The sequence below is a fragment of the Clarias gariepinus genome, chromosome 6 (genome assembly GCF_024256425.1).
Source record: "Clarias gariepinus isolate MV-2021 ecotype Netherlands chromosome 6, CGAR_prim_01v2, whole genome shotgun sequence".
In the NCBI taxonomy this organism is placed as follows: domain Eukaryota; kingdom Metazoa; phylum Chordata; class Actinopteri; order Siluriformes; family Clariidae; genus Clarias; species Clarias gariepinus.
Genome location: NC_071105.1, coordinates 38,901,216 through 38,913,633, shown reverse-complemented (window position 1 = coordinate 38,913,633; position 12,418 = coordinate 38,901,216). Strand labels below are relative to the sequence as shown.

Here is a 12,418-nt window from a genome sequence, read left to right as displayed (position 1 = left end):
TAAAACCCTACAGCGGATAGTGAGGACAGCGGAGAAGATCATCGGGGTCCTCTATAGAAGACATCTACACTGCTCTATTGAAGACAGCCAGCATTGTGGTGGATCGGACACACCCCTCTCACACACACTTCACACTCCTGCCATCTGGAAAAAGGTACCGAAGCATTCGGACACACACATCCAGACTGTGCAACAGTTTTTTTCCACAAGCCATCCGTCTCCTCAACAAAAAGGGACTGGACTGATAAACACACACACACACACATACACAAACATTATCACACAGCTTAACTCAACTACCTCAAAACATTGGGACTGGACTGACTAATCAACACAAGTGCAGCACACTGACCTACACCATCATATTATCGTACACACCAACCTGTAAATGCTTCACTGTTTATCTTTTGCACAATGATCATTATTGGACTAATTTTTGCACTAATTCCTCAATTCTTGCTGCTGTTTTTAAAGAATGTTTATGTTTACCCAATACCTCAACACCATATTCTATGTTCTGTTATGTCGTGGTTGTCGCACTGTCACTTTGTTGTTGCTCTTGTTTGCACATTTGCACATGCACTTTATGTTGTCTGTAAAAATGTTATACTAATTTTTGTTAATTTATGTTGTAATTTATGTTAGGTCTCTCTGTCCTGTTTCTGCTAGCCAGCTAACTAGGCCTCTTGGTTAGCTAGTTAAGTGTCTATGTTAATTTATGTTGTAAATTAATGTTGCATGTAGCACCTTGGTCCTGGAGGAACGCTGTTTTGTTTCACTGTGTACTAACTGTATATGGTTGTAATGACAATAAAGCCTACTTGAACTTGAACTTGATGATGGTTGTGATAAAAGGAAGAAGGTTTAGATGGCCTGGTATTACGTCCCAGGTCTAGGGTCCAGGAGCATAACATAAATAATATACTCTTTACACCAGATTTGTGCTTTTGTTCTCTTTTTTTTTTATTATACAACAGAAAGCTCTCAGGCTTCAGGGTTGGGCCAAGGCCAAAACAATAAACAAAAATATTGACCATAACTTCTCCCACAAAACTAAATATACTAAAAAGAAAAAGTCAAAACCAAAAACACAGGGGCTAAACTAACTCCCTAACTAACCGAACAAAAACAGGAGAAAATGAGTATGATAGAGAAAATGGCACCCAACCCTTACAGCTTCCCAAGCACACACATACACGTGGGTCATTTTAGAATTGCGGGTACATTTTGCGTCTCCGAGATAAACCTTTTATTATTTTCCAAAAACAAAAAATTTATTGAAAGAGTTTTGAAAAATTACACAAATTATATCAAGCTATCACTAAAAATAATGTTTATATGTGTATTTAGGAAAATCTTGTCATGAAAATATTAAATTAAAGACTCCCTCTATACCTATTTTTGACTGTCTATGCCTCCTGAATCATACATTTAGCTTCAATTATCATGAAATAATTACGTCTAATTTTAATCTTTTTTGTGTGTTTACTCTACTAATTTACATAAACAGTTGCATAAAACATCTATTTTCTGTTTATTTGTAATTTTACTAATTAAAAAATACATTTTGTGTCTGTCCCTACGTTTTGGTCAACTCTGTAAACTCTGTTATAAAAAGGCAAAACAATCTTTAAAGCACTGATAAAAAAAGCATGTGACTTGCTCCAAGTGATGTCACTTTCTCTGGCGGGAAAATCTGGAAGGCACTGAGGTATGTCATTATTCCTCTCTCATTAATTTGTACAACATGTGTAGGATACACCAATAGTAAGATTAATTATTTGTCAAATCTGTTATTGTGATATTTTAGTGAATCTCTCATTCACTTTTTTAAAAACAATAATATGATGAAAATACATACATTTCTGTTTTATACATGCCATGTGGTATCTGGTTTGAGGTTAGCATCTTGAGCTAAAGCACAAAATGGTGAAAAATGTCAACTCTGTTATTGTCAACTCTGTTAGTGGTTAACAGATTTTCCTGTTTGAACTTTGATTTTCAGAATAATTTCTAAAAATCTTACAAGTTTAAGATCAGCAAATATTGAAAATATTAAATTTGAAGTGTGTTCTATGAAAATAAAAAAGTTTAAAATAAAAAGAAAATACTATTTTTTGTCTTCTTTTTCTATTTGAAATGTACCCGCAATTCTAGAATGACCCACGTAACAAAAGATATATTTGCACTATTTACAACTATATACACAACCTCCAGCCACACTGCCAAAAAAAAGAAACAAGCAAAAGAAAACAAACATCGCGCACACACACAATAGTAATACCGGCGCGACACAACCGTATCTTTTAAATTCAATATAGTTTCGGCACATCTGAACACCACCAACAACGATGACCAACCACGGGGCACGTAACAGCACGTCAAATTGGGGGGGGGGGGGGGGGGGGATCAACTGTAGAAGAGGGAAAGCAAAGGAGAGAGAGAGCGGACATGCTGCAAAAAGCAGCTATGCAGGCAACACATACATATGCCATCGTAACACCTGGACTATTGTGGAAGGCATTGGGTCTAAGAAACAGGTGGTGGGATTGGGGGATGAGATGATGTGGTAAATCTCATCAGTTGTCAGGCTGGCAAATTCTGCTAAGAGAGGAGAGATAGGGTCATAAAGTTTTGCTATAGAGGTTGAGGTGGAAGCAAAGGTCTGGCAGATTGCTGGTATTTTTCCGCCCATCCTCACCATTCATTCATTCATTCATTCATTCCTTTAATAATTTCTTCCTTTCTTTCTTTTTCTTTCTTTCATCAATTTATTTTTGGGGGGCTATTGTTATCTGATCTTTCATTTTTCAAAACCTCTGATGAGTGAGAATTACAATGTTGTCAACAACCTTTAAATATAAAATTACGGTTACAGTATAATTGTCCAAGCCACTACGCACTGAGCATAAATTGGTTGATTAATAATTATCGAGTCATGTCCCAGTGATCACACTGGGTGGGGTGCCAATCCATAACAGGGCACACACAAAGTGTTCTTCTTCTTCTCCCTTTTCAGCTTCTCATTACTACTACTACTACTACTACTACATTTGTGTATTTAAAAGCTAAAGAAATTTTTAAATCTTGTATTAGAAATATTATACTTTTATTGAGCATATCGAAAATCCTCAACAAACACCACCTGAGACCAGTCATTGTCCATACTGACCTCTGTCCACCACAACATTAAAACGAGCAGGTTAACAATATTAAAAGTATTACAGTTTACTAATACCACTAATTTGTAAATCAAATGCATACATGAATGGAATAAACTTAATGTGACTGCATGGCACTACCACTGAGTCATTAGTGCCCGGGTAGCTGCCAGAATGAACATTGTAACAATTAGGAAACATTTTACTATTAATTTCAATAGAAAAAAAAAGGTTAAAAAAACCATTACAACAATTCACATATTTTACACCAGTACTACACATGATCTGAATATGTCAAATGTAATAGGAATAGAAGCAACACCAAAACATTTGTAAAATGAGCATAATGAATTTGCATTTTGCAGAGATAAAATTCAAGAAGACCAATAGTATGGATGCTTAAGCAATCACATTTTTAAGCCCAAAGGGCAAAATGTTGTGGCGAATCAACCACAGTGAAAGTTACGGAAGCGTGCTTGTATATCAAAATACTCATGTATCAAAGTGAAATTCCCCCACAAGAAACAATGGACACTCATATGATTCATTCCATAACCTAAAAATATTTATACAGTATAAACTATATAAAACAAATTAACCTGCACCTTACCTTTAAAAAATTTTAATAAATCCAGACAGATGTGTTTCTATTAAAGTTTTTGTGCTTGCACATGCTGTGTATGTGTGTGCGTGTGAGTGTATAAAGCTAAAGTAAGATAAAAGGAGGAATGGCTCCCTCCCCCCTCCCTCCGCTTGTCTTACAGAGTAGCTCTCCCTCCTCTTATTTAAGGGGGCTACTGTGTGGGACGACTTTCTCACACACACACACACACACACTAACAGAAACACTGCTTTATTGTAAAACTTTAGACTTACACTTGAGTGAGGACACACGCTGTAAAGTAAAAATAAAACAAATTAACATGCACATACCTTTGAAAAGAATCGCGACAGAGCAGTGTTACCGTTGTGTGTGTGTGAGTGTGAAGGCGAGAGGAGGAGGGAGGAGACACACACACACACACACACACACACACACACACACACATCCACTAATGACAATCATGCGCGCACACACATACTAACGGAATGAGAGCTTCCTGGCAGAGAGGGAGAACAAGGATGATGGCATTTGATTTTGCTTTACGCACTGACTGTTACGTGTGTTAAAGGACGTGTGTGAAAGGATGACTTTTCCACACAAAGTTATAGATGCTTTACGTGTGCACACGTGTTCACAGTGTTATAGTACAGTACATGCGCGCACAGATATTAACTATATGAGTAGCGCACGCACACTGAGAACGTGCATGGGAGACAATTACCCACAATTCCACAGCGCGCAAGGGAAAGAACAATTGGCTCAGTTGTGTTCACATGACACTCGGCATCAACAAAAAGAAGCGCATGGGTGCCACATGATTTTACTTGGTACTTGTAAGTCTCGCTCCTTTAACAAGGCAACATTTATTTAAATAACACAAACCGAGTTACTTGCAATCCGAGGTTCCACTGTATTTGGTTCTTTTGAGCACTTGGTGATGTTTCAACATAATAAGTAATTTACAACACATCACACTGTGTGTTTCTGCCTGCGACACATTGAATTTGAATATGCAAACTATCAATAAGCCTTTAACAGAGGAAGCCCAGAGTTCTCTAAAAATATCTAAACAGATGAAACCTTATAAAGAAGATAAACATTTACCAAAATGTTGGAAAGAGAGGAGTTTTGAGAAGAAAAGGAACTGCTTGTGATCTGAGATCTTATCATATGGTGTGATTCTCGTGTATTTATGAGATGATATGACTGCTGAGAAAAAGCCTGTAAATTCTGTAATGTATAGAAGTACGGAGTCCTCTGGCCAGTGCACCACTCCATAACCCAGTGCAAAATCCAGCGCATTCTCACTACTGAAGCATGGATAAAATTGGAGGGCTGCATCAGGAAGATTACCATTAAAACATGTTCCAAATCAAATATAGAAAAATCAAAAAGAGGAAGAAGAATACTTATTGAAAAATAAGATTGATAGACCGTTATCTGTTCAGATTCAGACATTTCTAAAACAATAGATGCACAAGACAATTAAGTTCAATATTGTTTTAATACTATAACAGGATCCACTAATATATACTATAATATATATAAACTATAAAATATGCTATAAAATGTTTAAAATTTTCATGTGTTCATGTTTTTATTTGTTAAAATCCAAATAAATGATACTGATGTAATAATAATTAAGTCAAATGATACTGTCAGTCAAAAATTACTTTTTTTTTGTAAAAATATGATTCTGAGTTTAATAAGACGTGAGTGAAAGCACAACACTGTTTTCGAAATATGATTCTTTAATTCTAAATGTATGAGTAGTTAAAGGGGTCATCCAGACACATTTTTCATTAAATATTAATATGATCTTTAATTAAAAATTCTCAATGGTTGTGTAAAAAAAACACTACTTTTAATTGGTAAAAACTAGCTCTGTTCTCAGCAACCTGTTTCAGTACATGCTCCTTTAAATGCTTATAATCTCTGCTGAGCCCGCCCCCCAGTTCTGTGGGGCGTGTCTTCACAACACAGGTGGGGTATAGCCATGGGAGTGTAGTCCAGTGCGGGCAATGCTTTGTGGGTAATGCAGTCCAGACTGGAAAACGCTGGAATATAGAGCCTGAGCCTGTTTTCTTAAGTAGTTTTTGGTTTGATTTAAGTACGGAACCTACGCGGAAGTTTGTAATATCGCCTGACAACGCAGAAATTAAAAGAATAGACATGCATCGACTCGATTTGTCTTTCTCATCACTGCATGGGCATGAATTAACAGGCTGTTACGCTGCCGCGAGCAACAACAACAAAAGCGGAGAAGCTTACTGAGAGAGATACGGACGCGATGTGTTTACTGATGTGTTTACATGACTTCTTAATCTTCGACAGACATCGTTATAAACCATCTAACGTTACAAAGGTAAGCATAATATAGTTTTCCGACTACGTACAGAGTTTGCAACTAGACAATTACCTTAATGCATTGTTTATTATAAACGGGCGATTAGGGATTATATAGAGACGGATGTACATAGAGAAGACCACATAACCATGTTCTATGAGATTGTAAGTTAACTTACACTCAGCATTCATCGTGATTATTAGAAAAGGCGATCTGCAAAGGTTCATAGAAAAAGAAATCACACTCACTGAGCCTGGTGAAGATGAAGCAGGAACACAAAGCGTTAGTACAGACCCATTTTTCAGGAGCAGCTTCGTAGCAAAACCTGCTTTATATTAACCCGCGTTTATAAAGCAGTCTGGTAAAAAATGATTAGCGCAAACATGAACGCATTTAGGTAGATCGGCAGGGACGTTAGCTTTAAAAACAAAATTCAGCCACTGCGTCCTCAGCGGCTCAGATGTCGGTAGTGAATGACGACTGCTGTGTTCGCTATTACACCCAAGTGTCAGGGGCGGGAAGAGGTGGCTGAATGGAAATGAACCCAATAGCAGACAAACAGTGATTAAATAATGGGAAATAGTATTTAATCTTTATTTTATAAACTGAGGCTTGGGTAGCAGGCGCAGCAGGAGCAGGGAAGAGAAGCAGTGGCTGTGTACAAGATAGACGTGAGGCACACGAGTAACATACTGCGGCACTGAATGGTTCTCTCAGCGTGCTTAAAAAGCCTAGAGATGATTGCATAATAGATTTCAGGTGTGCTTGAGTGGCAGGTGAGCTTGTGAGGGGAAAAACCTGGAGTGGAGTTTAGAGTCTGGAGGTGCTGGCTTGATCTGGCTGGCATGTGACACCAACAACTGTACACCACACTCGCTTAGGCGACATTTTGCTCCAGCTGCGAAAAAACAATGGCCGACAGCTTTTTCTCACTCGGGGCGGGTCTTTGCTAAAACACCAGTGTCAATCAATTATAGTAGGAGCGTTGCCAGGCATTTGCGATTGGCCTGATTTCAGAAGGGGCATGTTATTGTAATAAATGAAAAGAAAATTACTGGGTGGCTCTTTATCATCGCAGAGTGGTTGTGTACTCACTTTACTAACACACAGTTCAGTCCAAACAGCGTAAAAAAGTGCATGTAGGCCTGTATGACCCCTTTAAGTGAGTAGAATCCATTCCTTCAGTGAGATTTTTTAAATAATTTATTATTTTATTTTTTTTATTTACAATTTGCCTCTGTTCCTTTCTGTCTTTCTTTTATCTTGATTTTGTTTCTAAATGCTTAGCTTGCAAGACTATTCCTTCTTCTTTTCTTTAGTTCTTTAAATTCATGTACGTGATTCTGTAACTTAGTTTCAGTTTTACTTTCAATTTGTTCTTTTCTGGGTGTTTGGCTTATGGCATTGTTTTTACTTCTTTCTTCTCTTTCTAAGAACTATGCTGAATTTGCATTCTGTCTGTTAGAAAACTGAATTTCTTGACAGTTTTGATAAAAAAACTTGTGGCATTGTAATTTCATCGATAATGCATAATAAATAGATAAAATAAAGAAATTACTTTAAGTAATTAATTAATTGAATGTACAGCTAGTTTGATAGTTTATCAAAGTTACTAAATGTGGGGGTAAAGTTTCCAGTTTTTAGCGAGCCAGTTGTTTTCTTGTGTAATCCTGAGTTTATAAGATTGTGTTATGGTTCTTTGTAACCTGGCAAATTTTGGCTATAGTTCCAGTAATGAAAATATTACAATGCAGCTAAGGACATATTATAATAACCAGAATAAGCAGCTTATCTCTTATATCTTCTAGTCTGATTCGTTCATTCTTTTGAATCTATTACACTTTAGAGCGTCTGAGAGTCACATGACAAAAGAACAAATGACTAGTACTTGAAGGCTCCTTGAGAACCGTTCAATTCTGTTTCCTGTGTACTGCACTGCATAGCATCTATAGTCACGTGACAAAAGAACGAATGATTCGGACCAAACGACTCAAATGTAACTAGTTATTTTTGTTTCCTGTACATAACCTACTTAGGTTTTGCGAAGCTTTGCACATGTACAGTACACCCAGTAGAAAATGAAATGAGAGTAGAATCACTCTCCGAGACTGCCGTTCATCTGAGTCACATTAAAGACTCATTCAAAACGAATGAATAGTTCATGAACGACCCATCATTCTTGTATTGGAGAGATATCATTTTTGGATTGTAATTTTGCTGCTTTAATATTTGATTGTGCATTCTGGTTTTGACTTTTGCCTCCCTTTGACTTAACTTTGACTTAACTTTGATTATTGCTTTGTCCATTTGGTTTGGTTGTTTGGGTCTTTGTATATATTTGTAATTTCACTGTATTTTTGTGCACTCACCAGTAGTAAGGGTGTGGCTGCCAATTATTTAAGGAAGAGGGACTTTTCCTTAAATAAAAAAATATATTTTTTTATTCACTGTTTTTGGATTAGGGAGTCAGTGAAGGTACAGTACCTGTATTTTTGTTTGGTAGGTTAGCTAGTTGCTAAAATAAAGATACCTTTGTTTATTATTCTGGCCTGGGTCCACCCTGAAGCTGATCCTGGTGATGTGTGTACATAATGTACATTTAACAATACTCGTTGGTACATCCCTGGCTTTCTCTCTGTTGCGGTGAAAAAACAAACAGTTTGGATTGTGAGTAACCCGGTTTGCGAGCATTCCGCAAGACAAGCAAAAATTTATTTTAACTTGAAAAACGAGCAAGTCTTGGTTTACGAATACCGATTATCATGTATCACTCATGCGCTTCTTGTTTTGATGCCAATGTTTTTTCTCTTTTGTGCGCTGTAGAATTGTGGGTAATCGCCTTCCCTGCTCAGGTCCTAGTGCACATCTCTCACTGGTATAATCAAGATCCGTGCACTTGTGTACTGTTTCATATAACACTATGTGTGTAGTGTTTGTCGATGGCAGATTTAGCAATTTGGGGGCTCAAGGCGAACATGGATATGATATTCTTTCATCAAATGAGATTTAGTGGGTGGGAAAAACATATGGATATTGGGGCATTGGATTAAGAATAATATGAAAATACAGGTTTTAAGTCCTACAGTGGGGCAAAAAAGTCTTTAGTCAGCCACCAATTGGGCAAGTTCTTTCATTTAAAAAAAAGAGAGGCCTGTAATTTTCATCATAGGTCAACTATGAGAGACAAAATAAAAAATTTTAAAAAATCACATTGTAGGATTTTTAAAGAAATAATTGGTAAATTCCTCTATAAAATAAGTATTTGGTCACCTACTGTACAAACAAGCAAGATTTCTGTCTCTCACAGACCTGTAACTACTTCTTCAGCGAAGTGTTAACCCAAAATAACTATTTTTTCCCCTTTTCACTTCCCATTCTGCACCATTCTCACGGATCATTCTCCACCATACAGTAAGTTGGCTGCTTCCCCTTTAAGATGCTTATATGCAAAGAAGGAACTTTAGACTTAATGCCAACAAGAAGACCTCCAGTTCGAACTACTTTTCAAAAAGAATTCAACCTAAAAGTAAAGGTCAGCTTTCTCATATTTTTACATGCTACTGTATGCCTTAACTGGTATGCTTGTTACTGTAAATTTTGTTTAATTTTATTGTTGTTGTTTTTCATTAAAAACAAACAAACAAAACAAAAACAGATGTCTTATACTAAAGTGGAAAGGAAAGTAAATATTTTTTCATATCCCACAGTGGTGAGAGGGAGAGAGACGCACAGACAGAACATCTAAAAGCAAAAGAAGGTAAAGTAAATTAATTTTATGGCTCTTGTACCAGCATCTTGTAAAGTAGTGGAATTGGGAAAAAGATAGATAATATAAAAAAAATCATGAAAGTGGGCAAATGAAATATTAAAAATAAATAAAAAATATATATAAAAATCTAAATTTGCTACACATAAATATATCCAAGTTCTCAACTAGTTAAAAAAAAATGTTCTTGATGTTTGTTTTTAAGTATCTACTCAATTTTGCCTGGAAATAGACCTGTTAGCAAAACTGGATGGAAACTGGCATTAGATATGTTTCAGAGACAATCGAAAATATTGCAGTAGCAAATGAATACATATAGGATCACTGTGACTGCATTGCCAGTAGAGTATCAGTATTCTAGCAGATTTTGATGTGCCTTTATTTTCCCCATTTCAGTTTAAAAGCTAGTGCAGGAATATTTTTTTTATGCTATTGTTAATAAAGGGAACATTTCCTAGGCTCATTCTGTTCTATTATTTTCACTAAAATGTATATTTTACTGGAATTTCCTATTAATTACAACAATTACAGCTACATACTGTATTTAGCTATTATTGCATTTCTGATTAATATATGTATGATCTTTGTAGGTTTACAGGATCACAGTGACTTCCAGTGAAAATGACTTTATGTTGTTTGAAAATTGGCCCCAAAATCTTGGGGGTAATTCATTTTCATATTTGCTTAATTTTAACCTACATTACAATGGTAGAATTAATTGTGTTATTTGCATTATTATTCATCTGAATATTATTGATGCTTTAACTGAACCATTATTATGACCTAATATTATCTTTAAAGTAAAAAAAAAAAAAAACATAAAAAAAATATTTCTATTTCCACAGGTTGTCCAAGCCATCATCGGAATCGTGATATTCATATTTGGCTTTGCAAACAAAGATAGTGACACTGTGTCTGAGTCCACTGGCGTCACATACTGGGGATCTATCAGTGTATGTTCCTTTTTTTCTGATTTACTTTTAACAAATTTCAACAGTTAATAACCTCAATTTTAATTTTGATTAGTTTATCTGCTCTGGTATCCTGTCAGCTGTTGCCGGAGGTCGTTGTCATGCCTGTTTGGTGAGTAAATATCTAATTTGTTAATTTGTACAGTATGTAAAGGTAGGCACCTTTATTTATAAAGCAATGTACTGTAAAAGAACATTACATTAATAGTTCAATGTAAACCTGAAATGATTAAAGGTTCATTAAGAGAAATACTATAGGAGTCATGTTGCCACCCTGTTACATGTCACAGCTCTGTTTCTTGTCTTGTTAGAAAAAAGTCTCGATGATTATGAACCTGTTCAGCACCGGGGGTGGGATTGCAGCCACTGGTCTGTTCTCCGCTGATCTGCACAAACTGTTGAATGAGCTGAAACAGCTTTCAATACATGATTTTAAGCCATTTCAGGTTTGTATTTCGCTATTGTTTATTTATTTATTTATTTATTTATTTAGACACATTGTGCCAGCACTTTAAAATTTAACACAGTACTCATAAATATTTTCATATCATAAAGAAAGAACATTTTGGAAAGTGCTACGTTTTTTATATTATTATTTTTATGAATGGCAATAACAATGATCCTGAGTGAACAGGGCCTTTGACTTTTAATGAGAATATTAAACATACAACACAAAGTCATAATAGAATCATCAAATCAATCACGTGGTGGTCAAATACTTATTGACCTCACTGTATATGTATTAATTTTTTTTCATAGATTTTTATTTTTATATATTTCAAGTCAGTTATTTCTTCTAACAAAGCACACTTTGTAAAGTAAATATATATATATTTTTTATTATTTATTATGTTTTTAGACTACTAGGGGCAACTCCAGCACACTCCTGGTTTTCTCTCTGCTTGAGGTTTGCATGGCCATCTGGACATTTGTATTATTCTGGAAATCCTGAGTCTCCACTATTAATGAATTGAATTGTTAAGCTGGGACACAGTAATCATAAATTGTATTTTTTTTTTCCACCACAATTTTATGAATCGCCTCAGCAATCCAAGTGAGAAAATCCTTAGCTTGCCATATTGACATGAACAAAAATAATAAATCATAGTTTTAACACAGTCGTTTCTTTTTTCTAGAAGTTTATTACGAAGTACTTTTCTGATTTGAAAATAAACAATAATCTCTTACTTTCCAATTTGATTCCTGTGTTTATTTTTATTACACCTGGAGGAGGAAGTAGCCCTTAAAATAAGTATTACAGTCGGGAATGACAAATATACTGTATACTGTAAGTTGGAGAACTTGGTAATCAGCTGCTGTCTTCCTGTCTGTGGTCCACTGTTTAAATGTTAAGCATGTATTTGTGTATTTAAACTGTGTACTGTCAAGTCAGTAAAGGCATTAGTTTTAATACTTGTACTCTTTTTTATTTTTCTTAGTTTGTGGCAGAAAAATAATTGGTTCCTCCATCCTGACTAGCCTTAAATTCAGACAGATCTTAGCAATTACGAGTATATATATGTGGAACCTTAGATTGTGAGTAGTGGGCTGAGAGCATTTTGCAAGACG

General features: G+C 35.6%; 1 long non-coding RNA gene across 1 annotated transcript; it reads left to right on the top strand.

Annotated features, from left to right (window-relative positions):
• The first annotated feature begins 9,517 nt into the window (after window positions 1-9,517).
• LOC128526207 (uncharacterized) lies at window positions 9,518-11,957 on the top strand. Its single transcript, XR_008360776.1, has 7 exons — window positions 9,518-9,644; window positions 9,820-9,869; window positions 10,477-10,541; window positions 10,724-10,831; window positions 10,905-10,961; window positions 11,161-11,295; window positions 11,709-11,957. It is a non-coding gene; the product is annotated as an uncharacterized LOC128526207 (long non-coding RNA).
• Window positions 11,958-12,418: the final 461 nt, after the last annotated feature.